Source organism: Oncorhynchus keta, chromosome 24, assembly GCF_023373465.1.
Source record: "Oncorhynchus keta strain PuntledgeMale-10-30-2019 chromosome 24, Oket_V2, whole genome shotgun sequence".
In the NCBI taxonomy this organism is placed as follows: domain Eukaryota; kingdom Metazoa; phylum Chordata; class Actinopteri; order Salmoniformes; family Salmonidae; genus Oncorhynchus; species Oncorhynchus keta.
In genome coordinates, this window is record NC_068444.1 from 31,949,179 (window position 1) to 31,976,001 (window position 26,823).

At 43.4% G+C, this 26,823-nt stretch overlaps 1 protein-coding gene across 6 annotated transcripts in view; it reads right to left on the reverse strand.

The window, feature by feature from the left end:
- Window positions 1–26,823, reverse strand: part of myocd (myocardin) — a 162,954-nt gene that overhangs the window by 102,729 nt on the left and 33,402 nt on the right. The window contains exon 3 of one of the 6 annotated variants that reach the window (XM_052478145.1): window positions 16,441–16,509. The exons of the other annotated variants lie outside the window; for them this stretch is intronic. The gene's annotated coding sequence lies outside the window, so the exon portion shown is untranslated. The remainder of the gene's footprint in view (window positions 1–16,440; window positions 16,510–26,823) is intronic. 6 annotated transcript variants of the gene reach the window in all.

Here is a 26,823-nt window from a genome sequence, read left to right on the forward strand (position 1 = left end):
CCAACATTGTTGCAACAACATATCAACTAAAAATGCGTTATGAGAACGCTGAGCATAGAGCATCACAGCGTTGCCACGTTTAGCCTAGCAGAGTGGTCGTCGGTCTCAGTCAAGCTGACATGAAACAACAGTGACTAGTAGCCATCACATGTTCTGGGACAGTGGCAGTGAGAAGCAACTGTTTTCTCTCGGTAAATGCACCATTACAATGTTTATTTCCCCTCATTATGCATAACTAAATAAACAGGATCGTCCCACTGCAGGCCCTGTTCTCTGTTGTGAAAGTGATTGTTTTGCCTAAAATACATTGTGTAATCATAATACTGAAGGCTGATTCGGGGTCGGCTACAGATGCCACTATGACGTTTAGAATAAAGATGTGGCCGAATGGAATATTCTCAAGGTCCAGAAATAGCACAGTAATCGCAGGGGTCTGGTATTTCAATCTGTTCTAACGAGCCCTCAAAACTACCGTCCTACCTGTCAATCACCCAAAAAACATTTTTCAAAGCATGACTTACAAAGATACATGTAATTGATCACAAAAATGACAGCAGATAATTGTTAATGATTATTCAGTTGCATAGTTTATGTTATTTGTTCTGGAACGTTCTGGAATGTTGATGGGCCTCCTGACCACCAAAGACATCAATTAACTAAGGTTTATGTGTTTTCTATTTTGTTGATAACTTCTTGACGAACTATGCTTGAGCACCATAAGAGCAAGGAATCGACCAATGATTCGTGTTTCACAATAGTGCCATAGGGCATATTCCATGGATAACATAATCACCATCATCATGAAAACATCATCAAAATCATGTTCTCAATATACTGTAGGCCCACTCACCTTCCAGAGGGAATATTTAAATAAATACATACATATAATTACTGATTATTGTGACAGTATCTCACATAATCTAAATGGAGCTGGCTTCTCGTTGGATTAAAGAAGATCGAAGGATATGGATATGACCGTGCAAAGGTCTACTCCGATTCAGAGAATAAATCTCGAAGTCTACTCATCTAACGCCAAGAATCCAGCATAAGGCATTTAAAGCCGAGCAGATTAGGCAGTACTTTCTCTTTATTAACATTGCTCTGTGTGCAATAATGTACGCGTGTGTGTTTACTTTTTTGAGGGTTTTGAGACTTGGCTCGAAGCTCCCTCTTTTTCCCATCGTTTGACATGTAAACATAGCATGCAAAACACAATTAAGACCTTAACCTTCAACCTTCATCCCAAGGACAGAGAGAAGGAATCAAATACGACAAAAGAAATTGCTCAAAGGAGATAGTCTTTAGTTCTGTATGTTTATCATGGCTATAGAATAAAGGAAACCCATGTATATTATTAGTTCTCCACACGGCTGCTTGTCCCTTCGCTCCCTTCCCTCGTCACAACGACTATGTTTTGACGGAGCACGGTGATGGCTGTTGCCGCAGTAATCCCTGATTTCCTATAACGGGCGGAGCGCGGCAGGCCGGGGCCTGGCAGAGCCTCTGACTAATAGCTTTCTTTTCAAATGACTGCTTTGCTACACAACTTCAGAAGGAGGCAGCGAGCGTGAAATTCAATTATGCTGCACACGCTCCGCGGCTTTCGGCCAGAGTTGTCCTCTCTAATCCGCACCGTGCCCCCGAGGATTCTCCACAGACAGACACCCCCCTCAGGTTCTCTCCCCCTGTTCTTTTCTCTCCTGGCTCTCCCCCTTTCCCACGGATTTCCCTACTCTTTTCCCTGGTTTTCCCCCCTAGATCTTCTACTCACTCTCCCCTTCAGGTTCTCTCCCTCCATGGCATTATCTCCCCCTGGCTCTCCTTTCATTTCCCTACCCATTCCTCGGGCCTTGTTACAACCTCTAGCTAGGTTTAGTCATTCTACATTCCTTACGTCAGTGTCAATAATGTAAAAGGCAATAGGTACTAGAAGGTACTGTTTCCAGCGGATGTGACTAGTCAGCTTGCGTTGCTCTACATGTGACTATAACTGTCGACTTGTGTGGGTCTCAAAACATAAAGAGCCCAATGGATACTGATTGGCCACTGAAGTAAGGCTGGGGTACTGTACTTTGGCTGCCTACGAGGAAGTCAAAGCCTAGACTTTATGAAGCCTAGAAATTATTGAATGTTACCGGAGTTGCGGCCGGGACAAACTACTCAAATGAAATGAAATTACATTTTGTTTGTCACATGTGCCGAATACAACAGGTGTAGTAGACCTTTCAGTGAAATGCTTACTTACAAGCCCTTAACCAACAATGCTTTAACTTAAGAAAAAAAAGTGTTTGGTAAAAAAATAGAAATACGTTTTGAGAATGACACAAATATTAATTTTCACAAAGTCTGCTGCCTCAGTTTGAATGATGGCAATTTGCATATACTCCAGAATGTTATGAAGAGTGATCAGATGAATTGCAATTCATTGCAAAGTCCCTATTTGCCATGCAAATGAACTGAATCCCCAAAAAACATTTCCACCGCTTGTCCGGAGAAGACATGGTGAGCGCTACCATCAGTCCTGTGTCATGCCAACAGTAAAGCATCCTGAGACCATTCATGTGTGGGATTGCTTCTCATCCAAGGGAGTGGGCTCACACACAATTTTGCTTTATCTTGGCCAGGTCACAATTGTAAATGAGAACTTGTTCTCAACTTGCCTACCTGGTTAAATAAAGGTGAAATAAAAAATAGATAAATAAAAACACAGCCATGAATAAAGAATGGTACCAACACATCCTCCGAGAGCAACTTCTCCCAACCATCCAGGAACAATTTGGTGATGAACAATGCCTTTTCCAGCATGATGGAGCACCTTGCCATAAGGCAAAAGTGATAACTACGTGGCTCGGGGAACAAAACATCATATTTTGGGTCCATGGCCAGGAAACTCCCCAGACCTTAATCCCATTGAGAACTTGTGGTCAATCCTCGAGAGGCCGGTGGACAAACAAAAATAGATTTTGACAAACTCCAAGCATTGATTATGTAAGAATGGACTGCCATCAGTCAGGATGTGCCCCAGAAGTTAATTGACAGCATGCCAGTGTGGATTGCAGAGGTCTTGAAAAAGAAGAGTCAACACTGCAAATATTTACTCTTTGCATCAACTTTATGTAATTGTCAATTAAAGCCTTTGACACTTATTAAATGCTTGTAATTATACTTCAGTATTCCATAGTAACATCTGACAAAACTATCTAAAGACACTGAAGCAGCAAACTTTGTGGAAATTAATATTTGTGTCATTCTCAAAACTTGGGGTACCGGTACAGAGGGGTACCGGTACAGAGTCAATGTGCAGGGGCACCGGTTAGTTGAGGTAATTGAGGTAATATGTACATGTAGGTAGAGTTACTATGCATAGATAATAAACAGAGAGTAGCAGCGTAAAAGAGGGGTCTGGGTAGCCCTTTGATTAGCAGTTCAGGAGTCATATGGCTTGGGGGTAGAAGCTGTTAAGAAGCATTATGGACCTCGACTTGGCGCTCCAGTAACGATTGCCGTATGATAGCAGAGAGAACAGTCTATGGCTAGGGTGGCTGGAGTATTTGACCATTTTTAGGGCCTTCCTCTGACACCGCCTGATATAGAGTTCCTGGATGGTAGGAAGCTTGGCCCCAGTGATGTACTGGGCCGTACGCACTACCCTCTGTAGTGCCTTGCGGTCGGAGGCCAAGCAGTTGCCATACCAGGCAGTGATGCAACCAGTCAGGATACGCTCAATGGTGCAGCTGTAGAACCTTTTGAGGATCTGAGGACCCGTGCCAAATCTTTTCAGTCTCCTGATGGGGAATAGGCTTTGTTGTGCCCTCTTCACGACTGTCTTAGTGTTTTTGGACCTTGATAGTTTGTTGATGATGTGAACACCAAGGAACTTGAAGCTCTCAACCTGTTCCACTACAGCCCTGTCAATAAGAATGGGGGAGTGCTCGGTCCTCCTTTTCCTGTAGTTCACAATCATCTCCTTTGTCTTGAGCATGTTGAGGGAGAGGTGTTTGTCCTGGAAACCACATAACCAGGTCTCTGACTTCCTCCTCGTCGTTGATCAGGCCTACCACTGTTGTGTCATCGGCAAACTTTATGATGGTGTTGGAGTCGTGCCTGGCCATGCAGTCATGAGTGAACAGGGAGTACAGGAGGGAACTGAGCACGCACCCCTGAGGGGCCCCTGTGTTGAGGATCAGCGTGGTGGATGTATTGTTACCTACCCTTACCACCTGGGAGTGGCCAGTGAGAAAGTCCAGGATCCAGTTGCAGAGGGAGGTGTTTAACCCCAGGGTCCTTGCCTTAGTGATGAGCTTTGAGGGCACTATTGTGTTGAAAGTTGAGCTGTCGTCAATGAATAACATTCTCACATAGGTGTTCCGAACTCAATTAGGAGATTGAACCCTCTCTTAAATGTTTCCTACCTCAAATAAAATAAATGAAGTGTACATTTAATTAATTCTAACCAGAGACGAAGATATCCAAAGTTCAGGCAATTGTGTTTGATTTAACAACTTGTCTCGCACTTGAAACTCATTACAACGGCTGCAAATAAGTGAGAAAATTAAGTTTCAACAACGTTCAAAGTAATCCTATGGGTTTTCGGTGAGTTAGTTACCAAGATTAAGTTTTATGAGGACATTTGGTCAAACAAATAAGTGGATCTGACTCTGACCTGAATGCATTTGTGTGGGAGCATATACTGTATGTTACGATCACTGTGACCTCTACTGTAACTCCTGTCCTCTATTGGGTGGGTATGACACCGCTCATGTTCACATGGGAATGGGGTGGCAGCGTAGCCTAATGGTTAGAGCATTGGACTAGTAACCGAAATGGTTGCAAGTTAAAATCCTCTGAGCTGACAAGGTAGTTCTGCCCCAGAAAGAGGCAGTTAACCCACTGTTCCTAGGCCATCACTGAAAATAAGAATTTAACTGACTTAAAGAACAGAAATCCCCTCTTTGCTCTACGGAAGATCAGTCATACCTTATCTAGAGTGTTCTACACAGCTTTCTTACTGACCATCATGCAAGCATACCATAGCACACTCTGTTCCAAAAGAAAGTTAAGATTGGCCATCTCCTGCAAGCTATCTTAGACTGATGAGTATGTTATATCCAATGTTAGGATTTCTCTCTCTCAGGTTCTCTCCTTCTTTCTTTTTCTGTATCTTTCCTCCCTTTCCATCTCTTCTTGGTCTAATCACTGTCTCCATGCTTGAGGACGGAAAACACTGGTCAGGTCAGGACCCGACGACAAAGACTAGACGTGTTTTCTGACACAGATGAGAGGATGGGGGCCAGATATGGAGGAATGGAGGTGGGGAGGATGGAGGGGGCCTCCATGCCAGACACACGGATCGGCCAGGATGGCCAAGAAATGCAGGGGAGGTTTCCTGCCCCGGATCCTGGGTTGGGAACAGTGTATCCCATATCCCACTCTACTCCCATCCCCAGATCCCCGGAGACACAGAGCCACAGAGCAAGGGAGCCAGTAGGGCTGGAGCAGAGTAGGAGTCAGGGAGCAGAGAGAGGAATCACACCGTGTTCCTGTACCCACATACCTTCCTCTCTCTCAGCTAGCTGTTTTTTCTCACTCTTTCCCTCTCTCTCCCCTCTTCAGGAGTCTAGTTGGACCAGAAACACTGTGAAGGGTTCCTGTGTGTGTGTGTGTGTGTGTGTGTGTGTGTGTGTGTGCTTAGAGGAGTCCCTTGGACCCAGTGGTTAACCACTGATTTGCACTAATGACACGCTGCTGTGATTTGTGCTACAATTTGCTGCGTGGCAAAGTTGTCTGATTCTGATGTTGATGTATGAGTCACAGAGGCTCTGAAGCTATGCCGAACCGTTCCAGCTATGGCCTGCAAAACACAGACATATAGACCTATCCCCTAATCTGACTGTGCTGGGGTTACTATACTGTTGAACGTTCATATTATATGATTCACGAGAGATCATATATAACAAGCCTAACAGGGCCACACAAATGAGACACGGGGGTGAAGTATCGAGACTAGAAAAGATTGAGGTTGATAAGGGACATTATTATTCCCTTATCTTATCCCATAGACGGTTGTAGTATGGGAAATCCCATCGTCCTGTTCCCATCAAGAGAATGGGTCATAGGGGTACAAGAGACTAGGGACACATGAATCACCTCGTTAAATATCGTCCCCTTAAATCTATCTGCCGTTCAACAACTCACTCCATGTGACCCTTCACACTGTCTGTTTACATGCTTCTATTGGTTGACGGCAGAGCTACAGTAGAGGAGAGTCTCTCACTATGGGATTGAGTGGCGACCCTAAAAAAAACCTAAACAAAATGCCTCTGGGACCAGTCCAAAACAAGAGGCCATAGGGGGTATGGGGAGGAGGGGGGAGTTCGCTGGACTGGACTGAGGGGAAATCCCATAGAAAGACTGTGTGTGTGTCCTTGCGTGTGTGTGTGTGTGTAGATTCCATCCAGCCAGCCAGCCTGTAGTAAGAGACCCTGATGTACTTAGCAGCAGCTGTAGGGATCATCTCTGGCTATTGGCTGTTCTGCTGCGGTACCCGGCCCGTCGCCGTGTTTGTTTGGGTCTGTTTGTGGACCATCAGATGGGAAACAAGGCAGACCAGCGTTCTCTGGAGGTCCTGAGGGACAAAGAGACCCAGACCGACCCACAGGATGGGGACATTGCCAACATGCCAAGATACCAATGCTAGAATGCCAGGGCACAAACTGCCCTGATTGTCTGTTACATAGGATTACATCAAGGCGTAGAGAAAGCATTTCTTTTTTTTTGCTGCTATACTGGAATTGTCACTTTTTGCCACTTTATCCTATTGCTGTCAGCACAGGAGGCTGGTGAATGGAAACCATGTGTTTGATGAGTTCAATACCGTTCCATTTATGCCGATCCAGCCATTACTATGAGCCCGTCTTCCCCAATTAAAGGTGCCACCAACCTGCTGTGTTTCTCAGGGTGTGAGCCACTTATTGAAATCTTGAAAATAGAACCAAAGCATAATTGTACGCTCAAGCAGGGCGAGCCTCTCACAAACCTGGTGCTTCCATTGAAATGAATGGGAGCATCTCATACTAGGAAAAGCTACGCATCCGGTGTAGCAGGCCTGTAGTACATAAGATGGTGTACGTCATCCTGCCTGTCTTCACTGTGGGACAAAATAGATTGACTTGACTGTGGATCTCAGTTGTCGTCCAAGATTGATGTGACAATGCTAATAGTGAGTGGATGAAAACACGTTCAGGAACCTGTTCAAGAATTGCCATCGCTCCTCACGATCGCCATCGCCACACGTAACATGTATTGGGGTGTTTATGACTGTGGGAATTATCTGATAACAAACTAAATGCTTGAAGTTATGACAAATTGCCTATACTCTACATATGTGTACTGTATATGTACATTGTATATGTTCAGAGTGCAAATTAACAACATATATGCTCCTATATTTATCTGAGAGTGATGTATTATATTAGTAACAATAATAGCATCAATATCGATAACTGTATCAATATCGATTACTGATCAATCAACCAATAACTAGTCTGAAAGCGAAATGTTCGGCACATCCAACCTTTGTTTCAGTCAGAAGGGAAGTAACTCTAGTTCCTCCTGGCTTTGAGTGACCTTTCAGAGTTTGGTGAATGTGCCACGTCCAGTTTAGTAATATCATAAGCAAACACAGAGCCCTTCACTGAGCTATGAATCATAAGTCACAGACGACGTGTATTAAGGCGGGAGGGAGCCCTGTATGAGAAAGTGCTAGCGTGGATTTAGACCTCGCCATGTCAGACTGTGTGGGAAACACAAAGAAAGGGGCAGGGACAGTCACAAGGGTCACCCTACTCCCAGAGATCTCCCTCCCTCTCTCTCTCTCTCTCTCTCTCTCTCTCTCTCTCTCTCTCTCTCTCTCTCTCTCTCTCTCTCTCTCTCTCTCTCTCTCTCTCTCTCTTATCTCCATCTCTTTCTCTATGTACAGGTACAGTGCCTTCAGAAAGTATTCACAACCCTGGACTTTTTCCACATTTTGTTGTGTTACAGCCTGCATTTAAAATGGATTCCATTGAGATGTTGTGTTACAGCCTGCATTTAAAATAGATTCCATTGAGATGTTGTGTTACAGCCTGCATTTAAAATGGATTCCATTGAGATGTTGTGTTACAGCCTGCATTTAAAATGGATTCCATTGAGATGTTGTGTTACAGCCTGCATTTAAAATGGATTCCATTGAGATATTGTTTTACAGCCTGCATTCAAAATGGATTCCATTGTGATGTTGTGTTACAGCCTGCATTTAAAATAGATTCCATTGAGATGTTGTGTTACAGCCTGCATTTAAAATGGATTCCATTGAGATGTTGTGTTACAGCCTGCATTTAAAATGGATTCCATTGAGATGTTGTGTTACAGCCTGCATTTAAAATGGATTCCATTGAGATATTGTTTTACAGCCTGCATTCAAAATGGATTCCATTGTGATGTTGTGTTACAGCCTGCATTTAAAATGGATTCCATTGAGATATTGTGTTACAGCCTGCATTCAAAATGGATTCCATTGAGATGTTGTGTTACAGCCTGCATTCAAAATGGATTCCATTGAGATGTTGTGTTACTGGTCTACACGCCATAATGGTGGAATTATGTCTTTAAGACATTTTTACAAATGAGTCAATTCAACCCATTTGTTATGGCAAGCATACAGTAAATATGTTTAGAAGTACAAATTTGCTTAACAAGTCACATAATAAGTTGCATGGACTCACTCTGTGTGCAATGATAGTGTTTAACATGATTTATGAATGGCTACCTCATCTCTGTACACCACACATACAATTATCTGTAAGGTTCCTCAGTCGAGCGGGGAATTTCAAACACAGATTCAATCACAAAGACCAGGGAGGTTTTCCAATGCATCGCAAAGAAGGGCACCTATTGGTAGATGAGTAAAAAATTTAAAAAGCAGAAACGGACTATCCCTCTGAGAAAGGTAAAAGGATTAAGTACACTTTGGATGGTGTATTAATACAGGCGTCCTTCCTAACTCAGTGGAATTATCTCCAACTGGCGGAGAGGAAGGAAATCGCTCCGAGATTTCACCATGAAGCCAATTGTGACTTTAAAACAGTTACAGACAATGCAATTACTCCACAATACTAACCTAAATGACAGAGTGAAAAGAAGGAAGCCTGTATAGAATACACATATTCTAAAACATACATCCTGTTTGCAATAAGGCACTAAAGTAAAACTGCATAAAATAAGGCAAAGAAATGTTAGGGGCAAATCCAGAACAACACATCACTGACTCCCACTCTTCATATTTTCAAGCATGGTGGTGGCTGCATCATGTTATGGATATGCTTGTCATCAAAAAGTACTCGTAAGTATTTTAGGATAAAAAGGAAATGGAATAGAGCTAAGCACAGGCAAAATCCTACTGAAAAACCGGGTTCAGTCTGCTTTCCAACAGACACTGGGAGACAAATTCACATTTCAGCAGGACAATAACCGAAAACACAAGACCAAGGATTTGCTTACCAAGGCAACATTGAATGTTCCAATATGGCAAGGCTTGAAAATGGTTGTCTAGCAATGATCAACAACCAACTTGACAGAGCTTGAAGAGTTTGAAACAGAACAATGTGCAAAGCTCTTAGATACTTTTACCCAGAAAGACTCGCGGCTCTAATCGCTGCAAAAGTTGATTCTAACACGTATTGACTCAGGGGTGTGAATACTTAAGTAAATTCGATTTTCTGTACTTCATTTTCAATAAATTAGCAAAAAGTTTGAAAAACATGTTTTCACTTGTCATTATGGGGTAGTGTGTGCGGATGGGTTCAAATATTTGTAACAACAAAATGTGGAATAAGTCAAGGGGTATGAATACTTTCTGAAGTCTCTCTCTCTTACACACCCACACCACTGTCCCTAAACACTTCCTTTACTTACGTTTCTACATGTCTCCCACCTCTCACACTCTTATTCACTCTCCTCAATACCCATCACCCTCTTTTTCTCCCTCTCACTCTGTTTAGTCTGGCCGTTTACAAAGAATATACAAAAGGTCAGCATCCTATCAATGTATGTTTATAAGATTAGCAATATCTCTTTTGATGTGTGTGTGTTTAATGAATGAGGATTACTTACAATTTTAATTTCCAAAGAAGCAAACAAACGTGGTGTATTATTCAAATGTTATATGATGTCAGTATTTATAGTAGGAGCGTCGTTTTCGAAAAACACAACCCAAATAAAATGATTATTTAGTTGCTGAGAATCACAAACACATCGTTGGGCCTTGGTCACATTGCACCTGTTAATAAAGCACAGGCACTAGCTGTTTTCTGAGCCTGGGAGGACAGAAGATAGAAATAGCTTTCCCATGAGCTTTGGGTCTAAAATAAAGAGCAGTGGCAAGGAACGCCCACTGCAACAGAGAGACGACCTCTGTCGTGGGAACCATGTCAAACTGTCTGTTAACTTCTGAACAGGATCTACTGTACAGAATACATTAAATACCTGTATTGACCTCGCTATTAGTATGATCATTTATTTTTGGTGGGTAAATACAGTGGTAGAAGGGAGGAAGAGTGTGTGTATGTGTGTATATGTGTATGTGTGTGTGTGTGTGTGTGTGTGTGTGTGTGTGTGTGTGTGTGTGTGCGTGCGTGCGTGCGTGCGTGCGTGCGTGCGTGCGTGTGTGTGTGTGTGTGCGCACGCATGTGTGTACTAGCAAGAGACCCCTATGAGGAAGGACTGCACTGTAGCTTTGTCTTAAGAACCCCAATGAAAGTAATCATTACTCATTGTGCATTTATTTCTAGTGTTATTATTTTTTATGTTTTATATTAGTTCCATTTTTTTCTCTCCGTATTGTTGGGAAGGGCCAGTGAGAAAGCATTTCACTGTTAGTCTAAACCTGTTGTTTATGACGCATGTGACAAATAACATTTGATTTTATTTCCAGTTCAAAAAGATCTCTTGAGCCACCCGAGTGGCGCAGCGGTCTGAGGCACTGCATTGCTGTGCTTGAGGTGTCACTACAGACCCGGGTTTGATCCCAGGCTGTGTCACAGCCGGCCGTGACCGGGAGACCCATGAGGCGGTGCACAATTGGCCCAGTGTCATCCCGGTTAAGGGAGGGTTTGACCGGCCGGAATGTCCTTGTCCCATCGACCTTTAGCGACTCCTTGTGCGGTGTTGGGCTTCGGTCGGCAGCTGGACGATGTTTCCTCAGACACATTGTTGCTGCCAGCTTTCAGATAAAGCGAGCAATGTGTCAAGAAGCAGTGCGGCTTCCATATGGGAGTTGCAGCGATGGGACAAGACTGTAATTAACAGGGGAGAAAAAGGGTTAAAAGTACCAAAAAAATAGGTTCCTTGAGGAAACCCTCTGAAAAGGGTCTTCAAGTAACCCCAGTTCAAACTGGAACCTTATGGTGATGGGAGGGATTCAATTTTGAACCTTTTTAATAATATATTGTAGAGGTGGCAGACAATATATTAGATTGAGGGCGTGGCTTTCAGATAGTTATTTTTGGCCACCTGTTAGCGTAAATGTCATTCCTGTTCATCATGTTAAGTTTGTGGTGTACTAGGGTAAAACTTTCCTTGAATATTTATGCATATTACATATTCTAATATAATATTAACATGGCTGATTACATACTGTATAGAAATAAAGTGGTAATTATTCAAACTTTGGGATTTGCATAGGCTCTTGAAGAACTCATACACCTCCGTTAGCCTCTTTGAAGCTACAAAACAGTAAGGGTTCATGTGGGTTCATGTTCATAACAATACAACAGACGAACAGGAATAACATTTACTCTAACGGGAGGCCCAAAAAATATATATCTTAAAGACAAGCCTTCACTCCAGGGTTCCTCCAGGAACATGTTGCTACAATTAACCATTAAATGTTCCTCCAAGAACACCTCAACTAACCGAAGGTGCTACCCGTTATCGAGACGGCAAACAAGTCCACAATGTTAGGTAAAGCAATAACACTTACACAATGCAATGACTGTTTATTAACAGGAAACTGGAGGAGATTCCATGAAAATTAGTCAACTGTCCGGTTGTTGTAGCGACAGTAGAGCATCCGTTGAACTGAAGCGAAGCACACAGACAGACAGGGCGACCGGTACACCTTTGTCTGGTCTTCTTAGGCTGTGCTCTACTTCAATGATGATGACTCTGTTTTGGCCATGACTCCCTTTTTCCACTGCTGAAAAGTTATTCATAATCCTCCTAATAATTCAGCGTTGTACAGAGAGAGGGAAAGAGAGGAAAAGAGAGAGAGAGTATTCACAATCTAAATTTGAAGTTCTTCAGAAGTGAATGGGTTTGTCATCTGCTGTAATAATAACAGTCAGTTTTCCATGTCTCTGGGCCTGTAAGGGAGGCTGTTTACATGGGGAACACTAAAAGATCCAGAGGGGAGACAACAGCCCCAGATTCTCACCACCCGCAGGGCCTCGTGGGTGGGCAGTGTTTCACCCAGACACCCCCAGACGCACAAAGATCATCCAGAGGCATGGACAGATTTTTTAAAAAAGAAGGGGGAAATTGACAGATTCTATGCCAAATAGCCTATTTAATGACAAAGCCCTTTCAACTTTTGTTATCTGGACCTAAGAGCTTGTCACTTTAAAGGGGAAAGTTGAAAAATGAAGAGATTATCCATAAACAAGAGACTGTGGAAACCCCCTTTCATCCATGTGGTCCAGTTAAGTGAGGGTCATAGCGACAAGGTCAAATGCTGCAGGTTAGAGGTCATGGTGGAAGCTAAATCAAAGGTCATGAAACGTGACATCACTTACTGCTTTACTGCACATCTGATTGTGATTTTGAATCTAAATATAGTCCATCACTTTCACTAGCAGGGGAACAAACTGTATAGAAACAGACAATGTACAAACTGATGAAAAAAACGGTTCATAAAATCAATTGAACTTTAGGTATAGCCTACCAACCGATACATCCAGCAAGTAGATTAGTCCTAACTTAATCTATGACAATTAACACCACAATTTAGACTACACAGACTGTGTGTAGTGCAGTCTCCTCTCTCTTCTCTCCAGGTGTTTCTGTGCTCTAACTCCCTGTTCTCTCCTCTTCTGAACTCCGATGACTTCCCCCTCTGGGGATAATTTATGGAGAGAACCCGCATCCAACTCTACTGTCTTCTACAGTACAAAGCTTTCCTCTTCCACCTGATCTTCATTACCCTGCTATAACACATGTTTATGAGGATCCACATCTTGTATCTTGTATCTTTTCCATAGACAAGAGTTCATAGAGCAACAGGTTAGAGACGGGAGATGAACCAGTAAATTACATGGGTCGGAAAAATTTAACTTCTCTTTAGATTCCTAATATATGTGCAGTGCCCAAGACCCTCATTTTGTATTGCCTGTAACATCATAACTGTAACATGTATTGTATCTCTGTGCATGTGTGTGACTGGTAGGCTATAGATAATGTATTTTATCTGGAACAAAAATGTTCCAGATATTTACTTAGCTTGCGTTGAGTGGAGTCTAGGCTTTCATCGTTAATCCTAAATAAAGACCTGTTCTCCACGCAGGAGCTCATGCAAGGCCACAAATCATTCCTATTTATATGCACCTATATTTCTCCTATGAAATGGTAAACAAGTCAATCTCTTTCCAGCATCTCAGATATGACTCTGAACTCAGACCAGAAAGCTTTTCACAGTAACTCTTGTCAAGACAAGGAGAGTTCTGACAAGCTTTACTGACGTTTTTATGAACCTCGGAAGAAAAATGATTTTCCCAAACAACAAAGCACTTCCCTTCTCTTTGGGAGTATATTAAGATTCTTCAAAATTATCAGACACAACCTTTAAAGGGCGGCTGAACTTCCTAGTTTGGCCTCGTTTTAGATTTGGTTCATTAAGAAATGCCAGCGGCCATTACTGAATTCAAACGTGAGTTGATTTCGGGGGTGTGGTTTGATGTGGGTGTCTCGTGTTTGTGTTTGCAGGTGTGAAGAGTTCGACAAATTATTTTGCCAATTAGCTTCAACTGGTTGGTGTGTGCCCTTGTAAAAGTTAGTTCAACTTGGATAGCCTATCTCCGGGGTTAGTTAGGGACCGTCAATAAATTACACAATGTAAATTAGACAATATTTCACCTTTAGTTCTCATTAAATTCTTTAAAAATGTTAATTTTTACAATTTAAAGTTGGTTTGAGGTTTTAAAGTCACTGACATTTTTAGCTATTGGAATTTTAACATATTGTCCCATATACGTACAATGTGGAACTTACCGATGCTCCCTAACTAGCCCCATCGGGATACTCAAAGTCAAATTTACTGCGGGCATTACGATCGGGTTGCGTGCAGCTGCACTTCGAATTGATGATTACTTGTGTTCTGCCAGCTGTGGGCATGTGTGCAGGATTGAAACAAACTCAACCATTTATGTTGTGATGCAGTCACTACCACAACCCTCACCAAACTCAGTTTTGGACGACACTGCCTTTATGACCAAAATTATCCTATTTACTGTTTCTGACTCATATCGATGCCACATAGGTTTTTTTTAATGACAAGTTGGTTCAAGGGCAATTGCTCTTTTACGTTCACAAGCTTTCCTTTTCTCAGTGTGTTTGATACTAAGATGGCTGGATGTTTTCAATCATTTCTTCTTCATTAATAGATATCTCATCATGATAGAAATCATTCAGCATAGAAATCCAGTATATGTCTATGCATTGCAGCTGCAGTGTGCTCATATAGCGCCATTACTATATCACAGCTCCGGGAACTAAAACGAGATGTGTGACCTCAGATTGACCTCTGTGGTGACTTTAGACCTAAAGGAAGTGCCACATGGGCTAATCTCCTTTTAGGACAACACATTAACCTCTCCATGTCCTGGAGAGGCTTTGATGGAAGCCATGATCCCCCAAAAACACTAGTATTCTGCTCTAATACACAGGCTATAGTGAAGAAGCATGATACGCACAAAATACAGACATGAAGATACACACACTAAGCTGCCCTATCACCTGATTGTATTGTGTGTGTGTGTGTGTGTGTGTGTGTGTGTGTGTGTGTGTGTGTGTGTGTGTGTGTGTGTGTGTGTGTGTGTGTGTGTGTGTGTGTGTGTGTGTGTGTGTGTGTGTGTGTGTGTGTGTGTGTGTGTGTGCGTGTGCCTGTGCGCGTGTGTGTGTGCATAATGCATGCCGCCTGACCTTAACAGCGAAGCATCTTTCCAGGAAATAGAATGAGAAAAAATGCAAACAAAACTAGACGTACGAAAAGCAGAGGGCTGTTTCACTCTAGCTAGTTAGATGTTATAGTTCTCCTGACGCCAAGCGGTTTGAAAACAAGACTGCTGCCGCGAAACCCTGACATGGACAAGGCCTCATGTACTTGTCTGTGACATGTCAGAGAAAGCACAACTTCGTAAAATGTCAAACAACTACTAAAACGTAATCGTATACTACGAGCTGCTGTTATATCATATTGACATTAGTCACGTTCTCAAGCAACTCCATTATTTGGTTGAACATGCAAAATGATTGGTGTTAGAAATAAAATAAACACTTGATGTTAAACATTCCCTATAAATATTTGATGTAATGGGAACTTGGTGTAAGTTGGCACTTTAAGTCGAGGAGAAACGGTTTGCAATGACGTTCTGAAACTGTGTGAATGACACAGAGGAGGGCTATTCATATTCCACTTGTTTTCACAGGGGACAAACAGGCACCCACACACACATACATGCATTTACATTACATTTAAGTCATTTAGCAGACGCTCTTATCCAGAGCGACTTACAAATTGGTGCATTCACCTTATGACATCCAGTGGAACAGCCACTTTACAATAGTGCATCTAAATCTTTTAAGGGGGGGGGAGAAGGATTACTTTATCCTATCCTCGGTATTCCTTAAAGAGGTGGGGTTTCAGGTGTCTCCGGAAGGTGGTGATGCACATGTGAATGCATGCACGCGCACACACAGTAAGGCATGGGCGCGCACGCACATGGGACAAACACACACACACACACAGATTCATATTCCACTCTCTAGCTTTTTTGACACGGGCCACATATCACTTTGACTGACGGGGGAAATGTGTTGTTCTTAAGGTTTGAAATGAGGCTAGATTTGAACCCATGGATAAATCCTGATGAAAGTGACACAGAAATGTGTATGTGTGCCAGAGCACTGACTGTTTTTATACTATAGCGTAGATATGACACATTAAATAAAGGCATTTGAACTTTTCACTAGTTTACATTTACATTTCAGTCACCAGTTGAACAGTGTCCAGCAACTTTGAGTGTGAAATAATATTTGGCCTCAAACCAACATCTCAACCATAAAAGGCACAAGGCTTCCAGTCATTTTGGTGAAATGTTGCTGTTGGCTTTATTACAAAAAAAAGGGCCTTACCTGTTCACAGGTTGTAGCTTGACATTCTCCACCTACGTACATTCGTGCCTCAGAGTTGTGTCTTCAAATCTGTCACAAACACATTCAAATGTATGTTCATTTAGTACAATTATATTTGGAGCATTATGCTGGATGCATCATCATCATTATCATCATCATCATCAAGGTGATTCCTTCCAAGGAGGGGCCGGGGCTATTTTTGTATTTTAGAGATCTGAACCAATCATATCGTTGTTGTATTGTGGACGGTTCGTTTACATCAGACAGTGATTGATAACCCAGAACAGTTACACAAGTCAGATGAGAGCTCTCATCAGTCCAGAGGCTTTGAATCACATGGGTATGGTTGGAAACATTTTCCTCTCTCTGCTGAGGCAACAAGCTGCCAAGTAAACATCCACGTAATCAGCCAGTCTGCACGTAAACACATGAGAATAAGAGGATCAGAATGTTCGCACAATTCATGTCAATCCCGGCATCGCCAACAACACCGATATATCCGAGCAGGCACTGGGAGAGGGGGCCATGTCATGGCCACGGTCCAGCTATGGGACTAAGGCTTGATTTGAGAAATCCAGAACCCAGTGTTACTGTTTATTATGCAAACTGGTGGTTCCAAAAATACAACACGGGGTATTCTGCCAGTTTTTCCGACTGCCTCAGAAGGATAGAAACCTACCTGACTGTCTGTTGAAAACTGGTTGGACTTAATTGCTTTTATTTGGTGCTCCATAAAACATTTGAAAGTGAGGAGTGACAGCTCCACACACACACAAATGCACACAGACACGGAAGTACACATTAACCTACGCATACACGCGCACTCCCTCAGTCTATTTGACTGACAGGAGAGAGAGCGAGAGGGAGAGAGAGGGAGAGAGAGAGAAAGGGAGTGAGGGAGAGAGGGAGAGAGAGGGGGAGAGAGAGGGAGAGAGAGAGGAGAGAGAGAGAGAGAGAGAGAGAGAGAGAGAGAGAGAGAGAGAGAGAGAGAGAGAGAGAGAGAGAGGGAGAGAGAGAGAGAGAGAGAGAGAGAGAGAGAGAGAGAGAGAGAGAGAGAGAGGGGGAGAGAGAGAGAGAGAGAGAGAGAGAGAGAGAGAGAGAGAGAGAGAGAGAGAGAGAGAGAGAGAGAGAGAGGGAGAGAGAGAGAGAGAGAGAGAGAGGGAGAGAGAGAGAGAGAGAGAGAGAGAGAGAGAGAGAGAGAGAGAGAGAGAGAGAGAGAGAGAGAGAGAGAGAGAGAGAGAGAGAGGAGGAGAGAGAGAGAGAGAGAGAGAGAGAGAGAGAGAGAGAGAGAGAGAGAGAGAGAGAGAGAGAGAGAGAGAGAGAGAGAGAGGGGGAGAGAGAGGGAGAGAATGGACAACAGAACAGAGACATCAGAAATGGTTGGTGTTGGCGCCCAGCCACGATGTTTCGTTACTGCTCGTGTGTTTACTGTATTTGTTAGTTAACTTGTAGAATGCGGCAAAACATTTAATCAATTTTGTACAGTATATGGTGTATGTAAACTTTGTGTAAATTCCTCTGTTTCTACATGTCTATTGCAAGCAGCACCATATCAGTAAGTCAAATTCTGAGTATGTGTAAATGTACTTGGTGATTCTGATCAACAATCTGCATCACTCGAATGTTTATTTTCTGATGAATTTTCTATTTTCTGACAAACACACACACACACTGAACAATTCCCATGACATTGTCTATTGGGGTACAGAGATAAGTCAGACATGAATAAGTAGGTGGTGGCCACACCACTATAAATTTCACTGTAAATTCACGCAACACATCTTGAAAGGCTGTATCATATAATTTGACCACATCAGTGCATTTGTTATTCTAATAATCCATATAAAGTGCCGTAATTTGTTAAATTGGAGGCACGTGTGAAATGCTATATAAGATACTGGAAAATCAAACGAGAGATGGCTGATCTTGCTCTGTTGAATGATTTGGCATAAGCTGCATTTTGCAGAGAACATGTTTTTAGAGACAGGTGGGACTGTTTTGCAGAAAGTAGATTGCCTCATCAGATATCGTTTTACAAAACCAATCGCGTAGGATTTAATACCTACTTTAGAAAGGCAAACACATGCTATTCCGGTACACATCCAAGTGCTATCCACCCTCTTGTTTTTGGCAACGGGTACTTTTCAGTGGGCATCTCACAGGCCTCGATGAGTCAATGTTTTAGATGTAATCATTAGCAAAGTGACCAGTAACATACAATTTCCATCACACAAAAGGTTGAAGTCTGTCGAGGTTTCTTTGGCATCAGGGTTCAAAATACGAATGGAGCAACAGACGGCACCCACATCGCCATAAAAGGACCATCCCAAAACTAGTTCAACTATGTGAACAGAAAACGCTTCCATTCACTTAAAGTTGCAATATATAAGAATTGCTCCACCATTTCATGGTTGATAAAATTACACTGCTCAAAAAAATAAAGGGAACACTAGAATAACGCATCCTAGATCTGAATGAATGAAATATTCTTAAGAATACTTTTTTCTTTACGTAGTTGAATGTGCTGACAACAAAATCACACAAAAATGATCAATGCAAATCAAATTTATCAACCCATGGAGGTCTGGATTTGGAGTGACACTCAAAATTAAAGTGGAAAACCACACTACAGGCTGATCCAACTTTGATGTAATGTCCTTAAAACAAGTCAAAATGAGTGGCGGATGGTCTCCTGAGGGATCTCCTCCCAGCCTTGGACTAAAGCATCCGCCAACTCCTGGACAGTCTGTGGTGCAACGTGGCGTTGGTGGATGGAGCGAGACATGATGTCCCAGATGTGCTCAATTGGATTCAGGTCTGGGGAACGGGCGGGCCAGTCCATAGCATCAATGCCTTCCTCTTGCAGGAACTGCTGACACACTCCAGCCACATGAGGTCTAGCATTGTCTTGCATTAGGAGGAACCCAGGGCCAACCGCACCAGCATATGGTCTCACAAGGGGTCTGAGGATCTCATCTCGGTACCTAATGGCAGTCAAGTTACCTCTTGCGAGCACATGGAGGGCTGTGCGACCCCCCAAAGAAATGGCACCCCACACCATGACTGACCCACCGTCAAACCGGTCATGCTGGAGGATGTTGCAGGCAGCAGAACGTTCTCCATGGCGTCTCCAGACTCTGTCACGTCTGTCACATGTGCTCAGTGTGAACCTGCTTTCATCTGTGAAGAGCACAGGGCGCCAGTGATGAATTTGCCAATCTTGGTGTTCTCTGGCAAATGCCAAACGTCCTGCACGGTGTTGGGCTGTAAGCGTGTGGACGTCGGGCCCTCATATCACCCTCATGGAGTCTGTTTCTGACCGTTTGAGCAGACACATGCACATTTGTGGCCTGCTGGAGGTCATTTTGCAGGGCTCTGGCAGTGCTCCTCCTGCTCCTCCTTGCACAAAGGCGGAGGTAGCGGTCCTGCTGCTGGGTTTTTGCCCTCCTGCGGCCTCCTCCACGTCTCCTGATGTACTGGCCTGTCTCCTGGTAGCGCCTCCATGCTCTGGACACTACGCTGACAGACACAGCAAACCTTCTTGCCACAGCTCGCATTGATGTGCCATCCTGGATGAGCTGCACTACCTGAGCCACTTGTGTGGGTTGTAGACTCCGTCTCATGCTACCACTAGAGTGAAAGCACCGCCAGCATTCAAAAGTGACCAAAACATCAGCGAGGAAGCATAGGAACTGAGAAGTGGTCTGTGGTCACCACCTGCAGAACCACTCCTTTATTGGGGTTTTGCTAATTGCCTATAATTTCCACCTGTTGTCTATTCCATTTGCACAACAGCATGTGAAATTTATTGTCAATCAGTGTTGTTTCCTAAGTGGACAGTTTGATTTCATAGAAGTGTGATTGACTTGGAGTTACATTGTGTTGTTTAAGTGTTCCCTTTATTTTTTTGAGCAGTGTATAATACTTCGCCTAATTTCAGGTTATGTGACAAAACAAGGACTCGGAGTGTAGAGATTTGATTCTGATGATTCTGTGCTTCCAAATTTGTAGCAACAGTTTGGGGAAGGACCTTTCCTGTTGCAGCATGACAATGGTCCATACAGAAATGGTTTGTCAAGATTGGTGCAGAAAAAATTGACTGGCCTGCACAGAGCCCTGAACTCAACCTAATCAACCCCACCTTTGGGATGAATTGGAAGGCCGATTGCGAGTCAGGCCTAATCACCCAACATCGGTGCCCAAAATCACTAATGCTCTTGTGGGTGAATGGAAGCAAGTCTCCTCAGCAATGTTCAAACATCTAGTAGAACACCTTCCCAGAGGAGTGGAGGCTGTTAAAGCAGCAATGGGGGGACCAACTCCATATTTATGGAATGAGATGTTCGACGAGCAGGCGTCGCGAGCACTGAGGCTAAGAACAATTGGTATTTATCCATGGTTTTCTACTACCGGTGTGTGTTTGACGCTCATAAGATTGTTTGATATATCACACTTTTCTATGCGTGCAAACATTTAAAGTTCCGTTCCTAAGTATTATTTTAGAATAGTTTCTACGGAATATTGATAAATTGTTGGCCTGCTATCATCTGGTATAAACATACTCTTTCCCATGTGATAAGAACTCCACTAAATAGTTTAGTGGGAAATTACGGCAAATTAGAGCAATGGCATTTTTCTCAACCATTCTGATGACAGCATGTATTTGGATAGGGAAACCTGCCAATGAAAACAGGGACAGCCTTGGACATTTACTATCTCATAACACTCAGTCTTACAGAATATTATACTGTTCAAATTAATAAGAGCGCAGGGACTGAACATCAGGCAATAACAAAACCTCCATTTGCATCTAATATTATAGCTAATAAACATCAGACAGACAGACTTCTCCCTGAAGATTACAGGAACTGAGAAAAGACATGAGATGAACAAGGTACTGAAAAGTGTTAATCTCAAGTGCTCCTTAAAATGGTCCTAAATTCATGGCATTATCCATATCCCCTCATCCATCTCACAGTCTTAGAAAAAAATGTGCTACCTACAACCTAAAAGGGTTATTCAGCTGTCTCTATAGGATAACTGTTTGAGGAACCTTTTTTGTTCCAGGTAGAACCCTTTTGGTGCCAGGTAGAACCATTTTCGTTCCATAGAGGGATCTACATGGAACCCAAAAGAGTTCTCCATGGAACCAAAAAGGGTTCTCCTATGGGGACATCCGCAGAACCCTTTTTGAACCATTTTTTCAAAACTCCTCTCACTGTCAACTGCGTTTATTTTCAGAAAACTTAAATATTTGTATGAACATAACAAGACTCAACAACTGGGACATAAACTGAACAAGTTCCACAGACATGTGACTAACAGAAATGGAATAATGTGTCCCTGAACAAAGGGGGGGTCAAAATCAAAAGTAACTGTCAGTATCTGGTGTGGCCACCAGCTGCATTAAGTACTGCAGTGCATCTCCTCCTCGTGGACTGCACCAGATTTGCCCATTCTTGCTGTGAGATGTTACCCCACTAATCCACCAAGGCACCTGCAAGTTCCCGGATATTTCTGGGGGGAATGGCCCTAGACCTCACTTTCCGATCCAAACGGTCCCAGACGTGCTCAATGGGATTGAGATCCGGGCTCTTCGCTGGCCATGGCAGAACACTGACATTCCTGTCTTGCAGGAAATCACGCACAGAATTAGTAGTATGGCTGGTGGAATTGTCATGCTTGAGGGTCATGTCAGGATGAGCCTGCAGGAGGCTGTCTTCCCTGTAACGCACAGCATTGAGATTACCTGCAATGACAACAAACTAAGTCCGATGGCACACCGCCCCAGACCATGACGGACCCTCCAACTCCGGACCCATTACATTGAGTACAGGCCTCGGTGTAAAGCTCAATCCTTCGACAATAAACTAGAATCCGACCCTCACCCCTGTTGCGACAAAACCGCGACTCGTCAGTGAAGAACACTTTTTGTTTGTGCCTATAGGCGACACTGATGCCGGTGATGTCTGGTGAGGTCTACGGGCCTACAAGCCCCCAGTCCAGCCTCTCTCAGCCTATTGCGGAAAGTCTGAGCACTGATGGAGGGATTGTGCATTCCTGGTGTAACTTGGGCCGTTGTTGTTGCCATCCTGTACCTGTCCCGCAGGTGTGATGTTCGGATGTACCAATCCTGTGCAGGTGTTGTTACACGTGTTCTGCCACTGCGAGGACGATCAGCTCTCCATCCTGTCTCCCTGTAGCTCTGTCTTAGGCGTCACACAGTATGGACATTGCAATTTATTGCCCTGGCCACATATGCAGTCCTCATGCCTCCTTGCAGCATGCCTAAGGCACGTTCACGCAGATGAGCAGGGACTCTGGGCATCTTTCATTTGGTGTTTTTCAGAGTCAGTAGAAAGGTGTCATTAGTGTCCTATATTTTCATAACTGTGACCTTAATTGCCTACCGTCTGTAAGCTGTTAGTGTCTTAACGACCGTTCCACAGGTGCATGTTCATTCATTGTTTATGGTTCATTGAACAAGCATGGGAAACAGTGTTTAAACCCTTTACAATGAAGATCTGTGAAGTTATTTGGATTTTTGCAAATGATCTTTGAAAGACAGGGTCCTGCGGTACCCATTCCTGACAGCTTTCCTTTGGTCTTTTACAGGCTGCTTGTTCTGATATTTGCAAGTGTGTTGACCAGCCAGGGTGAGGTATTGTTACCGGCACAGGAGGACTGTCAGGGAACCCATAAGCTCCTCTATTAAACATGATTACAGTAGGAACACTCTGTACCTAAACACACCAGACATGGGTTTCTAACAGAACACTAACTGGATCTATAGGTTATGTTGTTCCTGAAACAGCTCTGATGGAACTTAGAACTCTGTGCCAAGACCAGAGCAAGCCGTCACTATCCCTGGAGTCTAACGAACCTAACACACAGAAAACACTGCCACCAAAAATACTCCTCTGCTAACATTAAAGCAATGACGACACGAAGTTGGTAGGCTTGATCACCGATGACGATGAGACAGCCTATAGGGAGGTCAGAGACCTGGCAGTGTAGTGTCAAGACAACAACCTCTCCCTCAACAAGACAAAGGAGCTAGACTACAGGAAACAGAGGGCCGAGCATGCCCCCATTCACATCAACGGGCTCAAGTTCAAATTCCTCGGCGTCCAAATCACTAGGCATCTATCATGGTCCAAACATACCAACACAGTCGTGAAAAGGGCACAACAATGCCTCATCCCTCTAAAGGCTGAAAAGATTTGTCATGGTCCTCAACAAGTACTACAGCTGTACCATTGAGAGCATCTTGACTGGCTGCATCACCGCTTGGTATGGCAACTGCTCAGCATCCGAATGCAAGGCTCTACAGAGGGTAGTGAGTAAGGCCCAGTAACAGGCGGTGTTAGAGTAAAGCCCTAAAAATTGTCAAAAGACTTCAGCCACCCGAGTCATAGACCATTCTCTCTGCTTCCGCACGGCAAGTGGTAACGATACACCGAGTATGGAACCAACAGGAACCTGAACAGCTTCTACCCTCAAGCCATAAGACTGCTAAATAGTTAAGCAAATAGTTACCCGGACTATCTGCATTGACCGATTTTGCAGTAACTTTGACTCATCACATTCGCTGCTGCTACTGTTAACTATCTGTCACTCTCTTCCTACGTATATATGTACATATCTACCTAAATTACCTCATAGTCCTGCACGTCGACAAGGTACTGGTACCCCATGTACAGTGGGGCAAAAAAAGTATTTAGTCAGCCACCAATTGTGCAAGTTCTCCCACTTAAAAAGATGAGAGAGGCCTGTAATTTTCATCATAGGTACACTTCAACTATGACAGACAAAATGAGGAAAAAAATCACATTGTAGGATTTTTAATGAATTTATTTGTAAATTATGGGGGAAAATAAGTATTTGGTCAATAACAAAAGTTTATCTCAATACTTTGTTATATACCCTTTGTTGGCAATGACAGAGGTCAAACGTTTTCTGTAAGTCTTCACAAGGTTTTCACACACTGTTGCTGGTATTTTGGCCCATTCCTACATGCAGATCTCCTCTAGAGCATTGATGTTTTGGGGCTGTTGCTGGGCAACACTTTCAAGCCCTGGTCTTATTATTTTGTGTTTATATATTTAGTTGGTCAGGCCAGGGTGTGACATGGGTTTATTTTGTTGTGTTTTCGTATTGGTGTTTTAGTAGGCATTGGGATTGCGGCTGAGTAGGGGTGTCGAGCATAGGCTATGGCTGCCTGAGGCAGTTCTCAATCAGAGTCAGGTGATTCTCGTTGTCTCTGATTGGGAACCATATTTAGGTAGCCTGGGTATCACTGTGTGTTTTGTGGGTGATTGTTCCTGTCTCTTTGTTTGTTGTCACAAGATAGGCTGTATAGGTTTTCGCGTTTCGTTTGTTGTTTTTTATATTTAGTTATTTCATGTATCGTTCATTTTGCATTAAAGAACATGAGTAACCACCACTCCGCATTTTGGTCCGACTCTCTTTCAACAGACGAACGCCGTTACAAACACAGACTTTCACCTCCCTCCAAAGATTTTCTATGGGGTTGAGATCTGGAGACTGGCTAGGCCACTCCAGGACCTTGAAATGCTTCTTACGAAGCCACTCCTTCGTTGCCCGTGCGGTGTGTTTGGGATCATTGTCATGCTGAAAGACCCAGCCACGTCTCATCTTCAATGCCGTTGCTGATGGAAGGAGGTTTTCACTCAAAATCTCACGATACATGGCCCCATTCATTCTTTCCTTTACACGGATCAGTCGTCCTGGTCCCTTTGCAGAAAAACAGCTCCAAATCATGATGTTTCCACCCCCATGCTTCACAGTAGGTATGGTGTTCTTTGGATGCAACTCAGCATTCTTTGTCCTCCAAACACGACGAGTTGAGTTTTTACCAAAAAGTTATATTTTGGTTTCATCTGACCATATGACATTCTCCCAATCTTCTTCTGGATCATCCAAATGCTCTTTAGCAAACTTCAGACGGGCCTGGCCATGTACTGGCTTAAGCAGGGGGACACGTCTGGCACTGCAGGATTTGAGTCCCTGGCGGCGTAGTATGTTACTGATGGTTGGCTTTGTTACTTTGGTCCCAGCTCTCTGCAGGTCATTCACTAGGTTCCCCCGTGTGGTTCTGGGATTTTTGCTCACCGTTCTTGTGATCATTTTGACCCCACGCGGTGAGATCTTGCGTGGAGCCCCAGATCGAGGGAGATTATCAGTGGTCTTGTATGTCTTCTATTTCCTAATAATTGCTCCCACAGTTGATTTCTTCAAACCAAGCTGCTTACCTATTGCGAATTCAGTCTTCCCAGCCTGGTGCAGGTCTACAATTTTGTTTCTGGTGTCCTTTGACAGCTCTTTGGTCTTGGCCATAGTGGAGCTTGGAGTGTGACTGTTTGAGGTTGTGGACAGGTGTCTTTTATACTGATAACAAGTTCAAACAGGTGCCATTAATACAGGTAACGAGTGGAGGACAGAGGAGCCTCTTAAAGTAGAAGTTACAGGTCTGTGAGAGACAGAAATCTTGCTTGTTTGTAGGTGACCAAATACTTATTTTCCACCATAATTTGCAAATAAATTCATTAATAATTCTACAATGTGATTTTCTGGATATCTTTTTCTCATTTTGTCTGTCATAGTTGAAGTGTACCTATGATGAAAATTACAAGCCTCTCTCATCTTTTTAAGTGGGAGAACTTGCACAATTGGTGGCTGACTAAATACTTTTTTGCCCCACTGCAAGTTACTTGTTTTTTCTGTTATTTCGCTTTTTTTTCTCTGCATTGTTGGGAAGGGCCTGTTAAGTAAGCATCTCACTGTTACTCCCCACCTGTTGTTTACGAAGCATGTGACTAATAACGTTTGATTTGATCTCAGGGTAAACGGTGCGTCAAGCTGTAACACTTCACGGCTGCCAAGGAAATCCTTTCACCTACCACAAACAGGCTTCTGGGAATACTGTATGCAGAGCTCTACACCCCTTACTGTAGAAATGTACAAGTAAACCCTGATCTGGTCAATTCAGTTTCTTTAACTTTTTCAAGAAAGGATTATGCACTTCCAACACTAAAAAGCTGTAATTTCATTATCTTCCATTATCATTTTATCCAAATGACAGGCTGAGGTTCTTCCTCTAACTTCCCCACCACTGCACAGTTAAACGACTGCTCAATTACCAGCCTGAGCCTCGGCTGGAAGCGGCCAGCCATGACGCCGGCCACAATGGAACCACGTAGCATTCAGCAGGAAACATCAGCTCAGCCAATTAGCCATGAGCTCATTTGTTGCCAAAACAGCCATTAATCCGAGTGGTCAGTGTTGGGATGGGGTACTAAAGCCCTCCAGGCTCCTACAGGGGTGAGATGGCTCAGAGGGAGAGAGGGAGGATGGTGTGAG